Raw genomic sequence first — 12,505 nt, 5'->3', positions numbered from 1 at the left:
AGTGGGATGGTGGAAGCCGCCTGTCCCCAGAGCCCCACCCCTGCCTGAAAATTGCACGGAGCCCTCAGCCCGCTCTGTGACATGGAGAGCCACGGCGAGCAGATGTTTCTAATGAAGGGCCCAGACCAGGGCCCCGGAGGCAACCACAGGCGAGCCATCCCGCCTGGCTCCCATGGAGGGGCTGCAACCCCCAGGTCTCTGAGAGAGGAGCTGCCTAGGGAGTGAGACACACACTCTGGAATTCTCAGCTTTTCTTTCAGGAAATTGCCAGGTTGGCCCTTGGCTTTCTCGTGTGCGGCGCCCCGACTCCGTTTCCACAGCAACCGCCTCCCCATCCTCGGGAGCCTCTCCCAGGCCGCCCGCCCCTCCGCTCCACCGCCCCCCAACCCCCTGCGTCTCATCTGTCTGGGTGGGAACCGGGATTAGAGTTGGTCGGGGACAGGGATGCTTTTCCCAGGGCCGCTGTGCCTTCGTGATCTCTTAGCGGCCGCTCGGCCCCTGCCCCAGGCCTTTCAAGTGCCCCAGACTTAATGAGTGGCCCTGGGTTTCCTCCTCTTCCCTTTCTCGGCTTCCAATAAAGCCGGACGGAGAATTAACCCAGGTTTTAAGTGCCCCGTTTCCAAATTGCATATCAAAGGGGGCTTCCCCAAGCTGCTTCTGCATTTCAAAGGGGCTGATTTATCGCTTTCACTTAAACCGGCACATTTTGGGGGAAGAGTTTTACCCAGAGGTCAAACTCTGGAAAAACAAATGGATCCCCGTTCGCCCCCTCCTGGGGTGCCGGGCTATTAGTATCCAAACTACCAGGGGTGGGGTGGGGGCCGGTGGGGAAACAGGCTCAGCTGTGTGGGGCCAGGGTCCCTCAGGGACCTACCCTGGGCCCCAGATCCCTCGGGCTCCCCAAAGGCTGTGTTGTGAGGAAGATGGGGAATGTCCAGAACCATTCCCAGCATGGGCCTCGCCCTAAAGTCCATTTCCTGCTTCTCCGCCTGTGCGTCCAGCAACCTCTGCGCCAGTTAGCACTTCCAAGCTACTGTGCCCTCCACCAAGATCCTGGCCCCTGTGCTTCCTTAATTCATTTTCTTTTTCCAGCTTTCCCTGCAGATCCTTGCAAGGACTGAAGATTCAGCTGCTGCAGGGCTGGACCATCGAGCCACCCGCATTCCTGTTCCCTTCTTCCCTCCCGGTGAAACCTCACCCACACCTTCCCTTCCCACTGCCAGCCCCATACATTCACTCCCTCAGTCCCCACCCCCGCCGAGCCCCCCCCGCCCCCCCCCCCCCCGCCACCCAACCTCAACCCAATCAATTGTCCTTGTGATTCCCCCCCGCCCCCACCCCAAAAAGGAATCCTCCCTAAACCTGGGAGCCTCACCTTCCTGTCTGTTCTTGCTGCAGCCCTGGGTGTGCTCTCTCATCTCACTGCACAGGGTAAGGTCCTTCCTCTGATTTAACCCACACCAGATCCCCAGGCTTTCTCGGGCAATGAGTCCCCAGCACATGTGCAAGCCCTGCGCTGGACTGACCAGAAAAGCCACAAGCGAGCCATTGACGAGGAAGAAATCCCTCGAGGAGCCGGGCAGGTGGTACAGCCTCTTGAGGAATTTCCTTGCACTGAGGGCAGGAGGGGGAGAAGCAGCGCCTGAAGCCGACCTCTGGAGAGGACTCCCCAAATAAGGTGCTCAGAGGTCGGTTTCCCCAGGAAGGAGGCATCTCTGTTTCCTTTTCTCAAGCTGCCGCCAGCTCATTCCTTCATTTCTTCGCTCACATGACAGTTTATTGAGTGCCGACTACTGCGGGGTGCAGCGGGAGTTCCCGAGGGGGTCACTCTGGCAGGGGAGTTAGACAGGAGGGCCAGCGATTAATTACAGTGCAACAAAGTCAACCATCCCTCAGGGAGGCTGGCAACTCTCCCTGAGACAGCCTAACCCTCTCTGTGGGGACCCAGGGAAGACTCCAGGCAGGGAGGTCCGATTTGGGTTTGAAAGATGAGTAGCGTCTCAGAGAAACAGCGTGTTTTAGGCGAGGGAAGAGCAGGTGCAAAGGCCCAGAAGCCGCCAAGCCCACCACTGGCGCCCACGTTCAGTGGATGAGTGTAGCTAGCACATGAGAATGTGGAGGGAGGGATCGGGGGCCTGGGAGGCCAGGGGGTGAGGTTGTGAATGCCCTGCACACCAAGGAACCTGCGAGTTTGTGGCTGAGTTTCAGAGGACACGTGCCAAGAGGGGCTGAGGAAGGTAGGGAAGACGGTGAGTAGAATGCTGTGTGCTAGCCGACGGCTTCCTGTTAACCCTCACCACTAGCTTCTTTGTATGGCCACTTGTTCTCAGACCGTGCCTTTGTTTACCCCACTCGCCAGAAGCACTGAGTCAGGTCGGCTTTTCTCCCAGAGGCCTCGCTCAGAAAATACCCATCATTCCAAGCCCCTTGGATTAGATGAGCATCATCAGTACAACCCACGCGTGGAAACGTCTCTCTCCGAGGAAGGGGTGAGGGAGAAGGGTAAAGTCCGGGGCAAGGGGCACAGGGCCTGGCAATGTGTGCAGACAGGGGTGGGCAGGAGTGGGAACCAGACGAGTGGCCAGGCTATCTACGCCCACACAGCCACAGAGCAGCCTTTGGAATCTTCTAGGAGGAACTCCCAGGAAGGACGGGGTTGGACTAAGGTCTCTGAGCCTCTTCCACTGCTCACATCTGGTGATGCCAGGGCTGGTGCCCCCAAGCAAGGGAGCCTACCCTGTCAGAGCTTCAGCTTCCTGTTGTGGAGGGGGGACACCTGCCAGCCCCGGGCCTAGGCTGCCAAGCAAACCCTTAGCAGCACAACCCCCATTTCTGCAGCCCGTGTCATCTAGAAGGAGTCCAGGCCATCTGTGGAGCAAATTGTCCTGGGCCTGGGGCTTCTGAGGTCACAGAGGAGATGGGTGACAAAACAAAGACCCAGGAGTTCAATAACCTGTCATTCGCACATTTCGCATGAAAATAGGCTTTGTGCATTTGATATGTTCCCCGGATCTGGCTGGGGGCTAAAATGGTGCAATTCAAGTAATAATTTTAGATGTCCCAGGAGGGGGTCAATCTTTGTACAGTGTTTTTCATGAGATATAGATTATTTGGATAATTGCCATGTATCTTGGGTTTGCTTGAAGCAGGGCACCATTCCTAACCATATCGGGAGCCCTGACTCTGTGTGGCCTGGCACCTCCCACTTGGACCTGCACAGTTTTTCAAATTGTCAGATGTCCTTCTTAGCCTGCCCCCCCCCGCCCCCACCACCTGAGCTCCAGGGGCATGACTGCCCATGGTGACTGCCCCAGAGTCACCCTCCTGGTATCTTCCTCCACACCCTCTTTTGGGCCTCTTTTCCTCGATGAGCTTTTGCTTACTCTGTCCAAAGTTCAGGATGCACTGATGGTGCAGAGGGAGGAGAGAGGGAGGGAGGAAGGAGGGAGGGGGGAGTGAGGGAGGAAGGGAGGGAGGAGGGAGGGAGGGAGGGAGAGAAAAGAGAGTCTCATCTTTCTCGAGGAGGATCGGATTTTGTCTCTTTTCCCTCTGAGCTTTCTTGGCTTCAAAGAAAATACAGCACTCCCCTCTCTCTGTGGTCTCAATATCACCTCACCTGGACCAAGCTCCCTCTTCCTGCTTTGTCCCACAGCCCTTCTGTAAAGCCTGTAACATCACCTCCTCCTCGAAGCATTTGTCTCTAACTGGCCTCGGCCCCCATTAAAGTCACAGCTCTCCACAGTCTACCAGAGCCCACATTTCTGATTCAGTGACTGAGGCAGGTAGGTGTTGAGGGGAGTCTGGGTTAAGTCCACTGGAAGCCAAAGGAAAGAACAGTGGTCTGATTCAAGGCCTCCAGAAATGAGTCACCCCCCAGCCCGTCCACCAGCCCTGTTACACAATATCACGCCCACATTATTCATGAATGATTGTCTTTGGTTTACTAGACAGCAGAGCCCAACCGGGACTCTGACTTACTGGTCTGCTGTGGACTCGACATCAAGTATATGCCTTCCCTCTGTCCAAAATATGGAGAGCGAGAGCATCGAGTCAGGGAGGCTCATCCTCAGAGCACCTTCCAGAAGCCTCTGGTCCCCCTGAGCAGGCGGTCCTGTGTTTCACACCTTGGAAAATATCCCCTGTGAGTGGGAAGGGTCCTGCAGGAAAGGTGGGGGCTGGCTGGCCAGTGGGTGCTGCATCCCTGCCCAGCCCCCTTTGCCCAATCTTGGGCTGGCATCTCCAGCTACAGCCTGCATCCCATGGAATAGACCAGCGTGCTCTTTGTTTTTCACTCCTTCGATGGCAGATCAACCTGAAGACCTGCCAGGTTGGAGCTGGAATTGGATGGTGACTTTCCTCCACGTGGGGCAGAGGGTGGGATGATGCTATGGTCATAAACATGACTTTGGAGATCCAGAGGCCCAGACTCAGTTCCAACACTGCCCTGTGCCAGCTCAGCAAGCGACTTCACCTCTCTGAGCCTAACTCAGTGTCCTCACTTAGAAAATGGGAATAATAGTAATGACAAGGATTTGGGACTGTTGAGTTTTGAATGACCCTGTCTGCAGAAATGCCTGCCCAGCCCACGGTGACTGCTCCTTAAATGGCCCTGCCTTTGCTGTTGCTGTTGTTACCACCATCTCCCCAGGCCAAAGTTGTTCTTACCATAAAAAGACCAGACTTATTTCCTTCTGTATCCTCCATAGCAGGCACACAGTAAGGCATATAGTAAATTCTGGTTATATTAAACTTCAGAAAGTGAGAAGCCCCAGAGAGAGGGAACAGTGTGTGCAAAGGCCCTGTGGTGGGAACGTAAATGGCACATTTGAAGAAAATGCTGTAGAAACAAATACAAGCCAAGCAGATGCCCCAACCAATCCTCCCACTCTATAATTTGCATCACAAGACCACTGAAGCCTGGGGCCCTGATGCCCACTCAGACTTTCTACTCCTCTCTGGCAAGGAAATTTCCAACACAGAAATGCCTAAGGTGATCTGAACCCCAAAGGACCCAGAGGAGTGGAAATATATGGGCAAAAGGATGCTGAGGTCTTTTGTGTTTAGATGCCAGAAAGAAATCATCCCCCCAACCCGTCTGGGCAGCCCGTAATTGGGATTGGATAATTAGGAAGTGGAGGAGGAAGGTGCTGGGGAAGGAAGCCCAGGCAGGGGCTGTGGTCGCCAGGTGGGGAAAGAGGATTTTGCATACTAAGCCAAAGCAATGAGGGGGTCTATCTTCCATGTAGCTCCTAATCCCTGGCCCCCAATACACTCCCTATGTATGGGTACAGCCCAGTGCCCCCAACCAAACTGAAGGCTTACCTCCCACCCCGCCCCCACCCTTCTCCAACCTCATGGAAACTGTTTCCCTTCCCATCCTTCCATCCCCCTCTCTCATTCTGCCAGAGCCTCCCTCAACTTAAGTTACTCGCCCTCCCAGGGGCACTTGCATTTAATAAAACCAGGGAGCACAACTGCCCAGAGGTGAGGCTCATTAATGGTTCCCCTTCCGGCCCTCTGACATCACAAAGAGCAAGGCTTCCATTGGTGGGTGGGTGAGGTCCGAGGGGGCAGAATGGCCATCAGGAACTAGACCAGAGGGGAGTCTCCCCAACTCCCAGGCCTAAAGCCTAGTTATAAGATGAGGTTCTATAACCTAGTGTACTGCACTGTGGTTTTTTTAAGTCAAGTTTGTTAAGATATCATTTCCAGATGGTAAAATTCAATCCATTCTATGGATTTTGACAAATGCATGCAGTCATGTAACCACCATGATTAAGATACGGAAGAGTTCCAACACACCCTAAATTCTCCAGTGTTCCTGCTCCACCTGGCCCTAGCCCTGAAAACTACTAATTTTTTTGTTCCTGTAGTTTTGCCTTTTCCAATATGTTGAATACAAGCATACCTCCTTTATTGCCCTTCACTTTATTGCACCTCTCAGATATTGTGGTTTTTTGGTTTTTTGTTTTTCACAAATTGTGAAATTGTGCCACGGTTTGTGGCAACCGTGAATGGGGGAAGTCTATCGGCCCCGCTTTCCCGACAGTGTGTCTGGGTCACATTTTGGTGACCTCACAATATTTCAAACTTTTTCATTACTGTTGTATTTGGTATGGTGATCTGTGATCAGTGATTACAACTCACTGAAAGCTCAGATGATGGTCAGCATTTTCAACGAAGGGCTATATTGTTTTTGTAGACATAATGCCATCACATACTTGATAGCCTACAGTACAGTGTAAACATAACTTCGTATGCACTGGCAAACAAAAAAATTCATTTGACTCCCTTTATTGCGACCTTGACGTCATTGCAGGGGTCTGGGACCGAACCCGAGATATCTCCGAGGTGTGTCTGCGAATGGAATCCTGCAGCACAAAGCCACCCACGGGAGTCCAGCTCCTTTCACTTAGCCTGGTGCGCTTGAGATTCGCCCATGTTATGACTTGTATCAGCAGTTTGTTTCCATCTCTGAGCGGTGCCCCACTCCATGGATGGCATAACAGTGTGTGATCCATTCAGGAATGGAGGGACATTTCTATTGTACTGGTTGTACCCTGTTTCTGGCCATTATGAAAAATGCCATTATAAATATTTGCATGCAAGTTTTTGTGGACGCAAGTTTTCATCTCTCTCGGTAAGTATCTAACGGTGGGATTGCCGGGTCATAGGGTAAGTGGATCTGAGCTGTACACTAAGCCGCTAGACCGTCTTCCACCTGGGCTGCGCCATTTTGCATTCCCACCAGCAACAAATCAGAGTTTCGGTTGCTCCACATCCTCACCAGTACTTGGTATGGTCAGCTTTTGGGTTTTAACTTGTGTGTGTGTGTGTGTGTGTGTGTGTGTCTTAGCTATCCTTAAAGGGATATAGTGGATTCTCATTATGATTTTAATTTCGTGATTAATGATGTTAAAAACCTTTTCATGTGTTTATTTGCCATCCGTATCTCTTCTGTGGTGAAGTGTGTGTTCAAATATTTTGCCCGTTTTATTTATTTATTTATTTAAGATTTTATTTATTTATATGACAGAGAGACACAGCAAGAGAGGGAACACAAGCAGGGGGAGGGGGAGAGGGAGAAGTGGGCTTCCCGCCGAGCAGGGAGCCCGATGCAGGGCTCGATCCCAGGACCCTGGGACCATGACCTGAGCCGAAGGCAGACGCTTAACGACTGAACCACCCAGGTTCCTCTATTTTGCCCATTTTAAAAACCAAATTGTTCGTTTTCTTATTATTGAGTTTGGGAAATTTTTAAATATATTCTAAATATAAGTCTCTCAGTCAGATACAGATTTTGCAAACATTTTTTCCCAGTCTGTGGTTTTTCTTTTCATTTTCTTAAGTGTCTTTTGAAAACTGGAAGTTTTTAATTTTGTTCGGTCCACTTTGTCCATTTTTCTTCCATGGATCATGCTTCTGGTGTCATAATAAGAAACTTCGCCTAAAAATAAAAAGTTGCTTTAAATAAAACAAAAAAAGAAAGAAAGAAAGAAAAAAAAAAACTTCACCTAACCCAAGTCACAGAGATTTTCTCCTGCATTTTCTTCTTTCATACTTTTAGGTTTTTTTCTTTCATACCTTCTCTTATGTTTTTTTCTTTGATATTTTTTGAGTTAGAAGCCAAACCTTTTTTTTTTTTCATTATGGATGTCCAAATTTTCCAGCACCAGTTTTGTTTAAAAAGACTATCCTTTTGGGCGCCTGGGTGGCTCAGTTGGTTAAGCGACTGCCTTCGGCTCAGGTCATGATCCTGGAGTCCCGGGATCGAGTCCCGCATTGGGCTCCCTGCTCAGCAGGGAGCCTGCTTCTCCCTCTGACCCTCCCCCCTCTCATGCTCTATCTCATTCTCTCTCTCAAATAAATAAATAAAATCTTAAAAAAAAAAAAAAAAGACTATCCTTTCCCCATGGAATTCCCTTTGCACTTTTCAACATGCAGCTGAGTGTGCGTGGGGTGGGGGGTATCTCCCACACTGTCTACCGTGCCCACTATCATCAATGTCTGTCCTTCCATTACTTCTACTGTCTCCATTACTATAGCTTCATCATAATTCTTGAAAACAGAGAGCACGAGTCCACCTCTTGCGCTGTCTTCCCCCAAGTCCCTTCTCTCTGTGGGGGTCTTTCAGACCAGGAGGCAGAGGCTGACAAAGCTCTGGGGCCCTGACATGGCCTCGCGGGCCCTGCGATGCCATCCCCACCAGGTCCTCTCCCATTTCGCTACCTCTAGCAATGCTGGGTGCTTCTATGCTCTGCTTTCACCAGCATGGCAGGCCTCCAAGCCTTTCCCCACGCTGTCACCTCTGCCCACCCTCCCCTCCCCCAGCACGGACCCCTTTTCTTCCTCCTGATTAAGTGGGATCATCCTTCAAGGCTCAGCCAAGCTCATTTACCTGCAGGATACCTACTCTGACTTCCCAGGCTGGCTGAGTACCAATTCTCTGCTTCCGCGCTCTCCACCCGCACACTTCCCTCTATCTGAGCATCTACCACATTGAATCAAAAGACGCACGAAAATACTCTTCTGCTCCCGCCAACTCCCCAGGGCACACGATGTGTCTGCTCTAGCTACTCCTCCCAGTGCCCAGCCCAGGGACTGGCACAAAGTTGGTGCCAACCCACGGCTCTTGAATGAGCAGAATTGATGGCAGAATTTCCCCAGGGCCCCATAACAGTGGCAGCGGGAAGAGGCCATGCTCATGGCCCAGCCTGGAGAACTGACAAGCTCTCCAGCTCTTTTCTCCTCCTCTTTTCTGGCATTCTCAGTCAGAGACCTCGAGAGGTCTCTGGAACAGAATAGAGAGCCCAGAAATGGACCCTCAACTCTATGGTCAACTAATCTTTGACAAAGCAGGAAAGAATGTCCAATGGAAAAAAGACAGTCTCTTCAACAAATGGTGTTGGGAAAATTGGATAGCCACATGCAGAAGAATGAAACTGGACCATTTCCCTACACCACACACAAAAACAGACTCTAAATGGTTGAAAGACCTCAATGTGAGACAGGAGTCCATCAAAATCCTAAAGGAGAACATAGGCAACAACCTCTTCGACCTCAGCCGCAACAACTTCTTCCTAGAATCATCGCCAAAGGCAAGGGAAGCAAGGGCAAAAATGAACTATTGGGATTTCATCAAGATAAAAAGCTTTTGCAAAGCACAGGAAACAGTCAACAAAACCAAAAGATAACCGACAGAATGGGAGAAGATATTTGCAAATGACATATCAGATAAAGGGCTAGTATCCAAAATCTATAAAGAACTCATCAAACTCAACACCCAAAGAACAAAGAATCCAATCAAGAAATGGGCAGAAGACATGAACAGACATTTTTCCAAAGAAGACATCCAAATGGCCAACAGACACATGAAAAAGTGTTCAATTTCGCTTGGCATCAGGGAAATCCAAATCAAAACCTCAATGAGATACCACCTCACACCAGTCAGAATGGCTAAAATTAACAAGTCAGGAAATGACAGATGTTGGCAGGGATGCGGAGAAAGGGGAACCCTCCTACACTGTTGGTGGGAATGCAAGCTGGTGCAGCCACACTGGAAAACAGTATGGAGGTTCCTCAAAAAGTTGAAAATAGAGCTACCTTACAACCCAGCAATTGCACTACTGGGTATTTACCCCAAAGATACAAAAGTAGGGATCCGAAAGGGTACATGCACCCCGATGTTTATAGCAGCAATGTCCACAATAGCCAAACTGTGGAAAGAGCTAAGATGTCCATCGACAGATGAATGGATAAAGAAGAGGTGGTATATATATACAATGGAATATTATGCAGCCATCAAAAGGAATGAGATCTTGCCATTTGCAACGACGTGGATGGAACTGGAGGGTATTATGTTGAGCGAAATAAGTCAAACAGAGAAAGACATGTATCATATGACCTCACTGATATGAGGAATTCTTAATCGCAGGAAAAAAACTGAGGGTTGCTGGAGTGGGGGGTGGGATGGGAGGGATGGGGTGACTGGGTGATAGACACTGGGGAGGGTATGTGCTCTGGTAAGCGCTGTGAATTGTGCAAGACTGTTGAATCTCAGATCTGTACCTCTGAAACAAATAATGCAATATACGTTAAGGAAAAAAAAAGAAGAAGAAGGTAGCAGGAGGGGAAGAATGAAGGGGAGGAAATCGGAGGGGTAGACAAACTATGAGAGACGATAGACTCTGAAAAACAAACTGAGGGTTCTAGAGGGGAGGGGGGTGGGAGGATGGGTTAGCCTGGTGGTAGGTATTAAAGAGGGCACGTTCTGCATGGAGCACTGGGTGTTATGCACAAACAATGAATCATGGAACACTACATCTAAAACTAATGATGTAATGTATGGGGATTAACATAAGAAGAAAAAAATTTAAAAAAAATAAAAATAAAAATATATGTATAGAAAAAAAATCAAAAAAAAAATATATATATAGAAGGATGCTCAGGAAATTCTGGCTCCTGAGAGACAAGGAACTTTTCATAAAGAATAAGGATCTTATGAGGGACCTCGAGGAGAACAAATGTGGCCTCCTCCAAAGGCTCCCGCACAAAGCAATGCAGCCTAGTGGCCAGAGTATGGGCCAGAGCCAGCTGCCCAGGGCTGAAGTCAGAGTACCTGACCCACCCACCGCTGCAAGTGACTTCCCTTCTCTAGGCCTCATCTGGAAAGTGGGAGTAATCCAAGTACCTCTTCTTTGGGTTGCTGTAGGGATTACATGAGTCAATACATGTATAAATATATACATGCACATACTTAAATATATACTTACTATAAACAAATAGAACATAATACCCCATCAACTTGAGTTGTCCCCATTCTTTGGGGGTTGAGATACCCTTGATGTCCACTGCTATCAGGAAAATACATGAGCACAGCTTCTCCCCCTACTCAGGCAGAGGCTGAGGCCTTCAACTCCCCATTGCAAGACTGCTGCACCCAGGAGCCATGTACTGGGGAACAACCAGCACCAGGAACAGGCGAAGCCTGCCTCAGTGTCCCTGTGGGCCCCTCCGGCACCCAGGAAATCCTGCCTGCTGAGGCCAGGGCTGGGTATTCATACCTAGATGCCCCAGAGTCCTCAGACAGTAATGTGCCAGTGACATTGCAAGACTGGAGCTACCAGTCTTGGGACCCTTTGCCCTGCAGAGAAGAAGCCCACTTGCAAGAGGACCCTGGGAAGCAGAGCCCTGCTTGCCCACGAGGGTGGGTCCCCTGAGAAAGGGGTCAAGAGAGTACCCAGAACACCACTGATTTTACTCCGGGGAAGAGCAAGAAAATTCTCTGAACAGGAGAGGCACCGAGGTGCAGAGGGAGAGCAGGGGAAGGGCAGGGAGGCAGAAGGGGGGTTCAAGCCCTAGCGCCCTTTCCCTGTGTGAGCCACGTATCTTCCCTAACCTCAGGCTCCTCATCCCACCTTGGAGGAGAGTGCCACCCCTCTGCAGGGGATACCTGCTGCTGTAAGGAGCAAAGGGGAGAGCAGGGGAGGCCCCTGGGGCATCCGGCCTTTTCTGTCCAGGTCCCAGGCCACTGTTCTGGCTGTGGGCTTGGCCCAGGGTAGGAGCCCCAGTCAATACAAAGGGCCCTCTAGGGAACAAAGAACCAGGAGGAGGAAAACAACCTCTAGGGCTTGGAGAGGCTGCCTATGCCCCGCCCCCCAACCCCTCACTCCCGGGCCACTGGAGCTGGGCCTGGCTCACAGCCCTGGAGGGAAGGAACCCGCTCCTTCTTGCCCCATCGCTCCTGGCTGGGCTTCCTGGTACCTTGGTCCCTCTCCTCCCAGCACCTCCCGGCGCCAGCAGAACTGAGGAGGGCAGCGGGGGGTCAGGAGGCTGCTGGGCTGGGTGCCTCTCCATGCAGGGCAGGGAGGGGTGGGTGGACAGCCCTTGGCCAAAGCCTTGGGGAGGAGGGCAGAGCATTCTTTTGAGTCCATTCAGCCACTTAGCTATTTCCTGCCCTGCTCCAGCACCCGGCATGCTCCACCTGCTCTTACTTAACCATTTCCTGTTTACTGCCTGCCTCCTGCAGCCTCTAAGCTCCAGCAGCGCTCAGCAGCCCAGCAAGAGCTCCCCGGATGGATGCCTGGACAGAACAAGGCCAGACCATGCTCTCTGGGAGGGGCACCCGGTCCTTCCTTCCAGGCACCTGATCAACCCCAGCGCTAGGGAGCATGTGCCCTGGAGGAGGAAGAGGACCCTTCCGGGGCCCAGGCTGACTCATGGCAACATTAGTCACCCCTCCCAGGAATCAGTCGCGTCCTCTGGTAGCCTCCTCTTTCCTAGCGGCCCAAAGCCTCTCTCCTGGTCCCCCCTACTCATACCCATACAGTTCTGGAAGACACAAGAGCCCCTGTAGTCTTTTCACTTAGAAAGTTCCTCTATGATGCTGACTTCTTACAGGAGCAATCTTTGGCGGTGTTCCAATTACCGATTTGGGGGCCAAGGACTTGGTCCCAGTCTCAGCACCACCCCTTCTACCTACATGACTTGGGCAAGTTACATAACT

Source organism: Mirounga leonina, unplaced genomic scaffold, assembly GCF_011800145.1.
Source record: "Mirounga leonina isolate KUSES-001 unplaced genomic scaffold, KU_Mleo_1.0 Mir_82, whole genome shotgun sequence".
NCBI lineage: Eukaryota > Metazoa > Chordata > Mammalia > Carnivora > Phocidae > Mirounga > Mirounga leonina.
Note: the sequence above shows the minus strand (reverse complement) of the source record.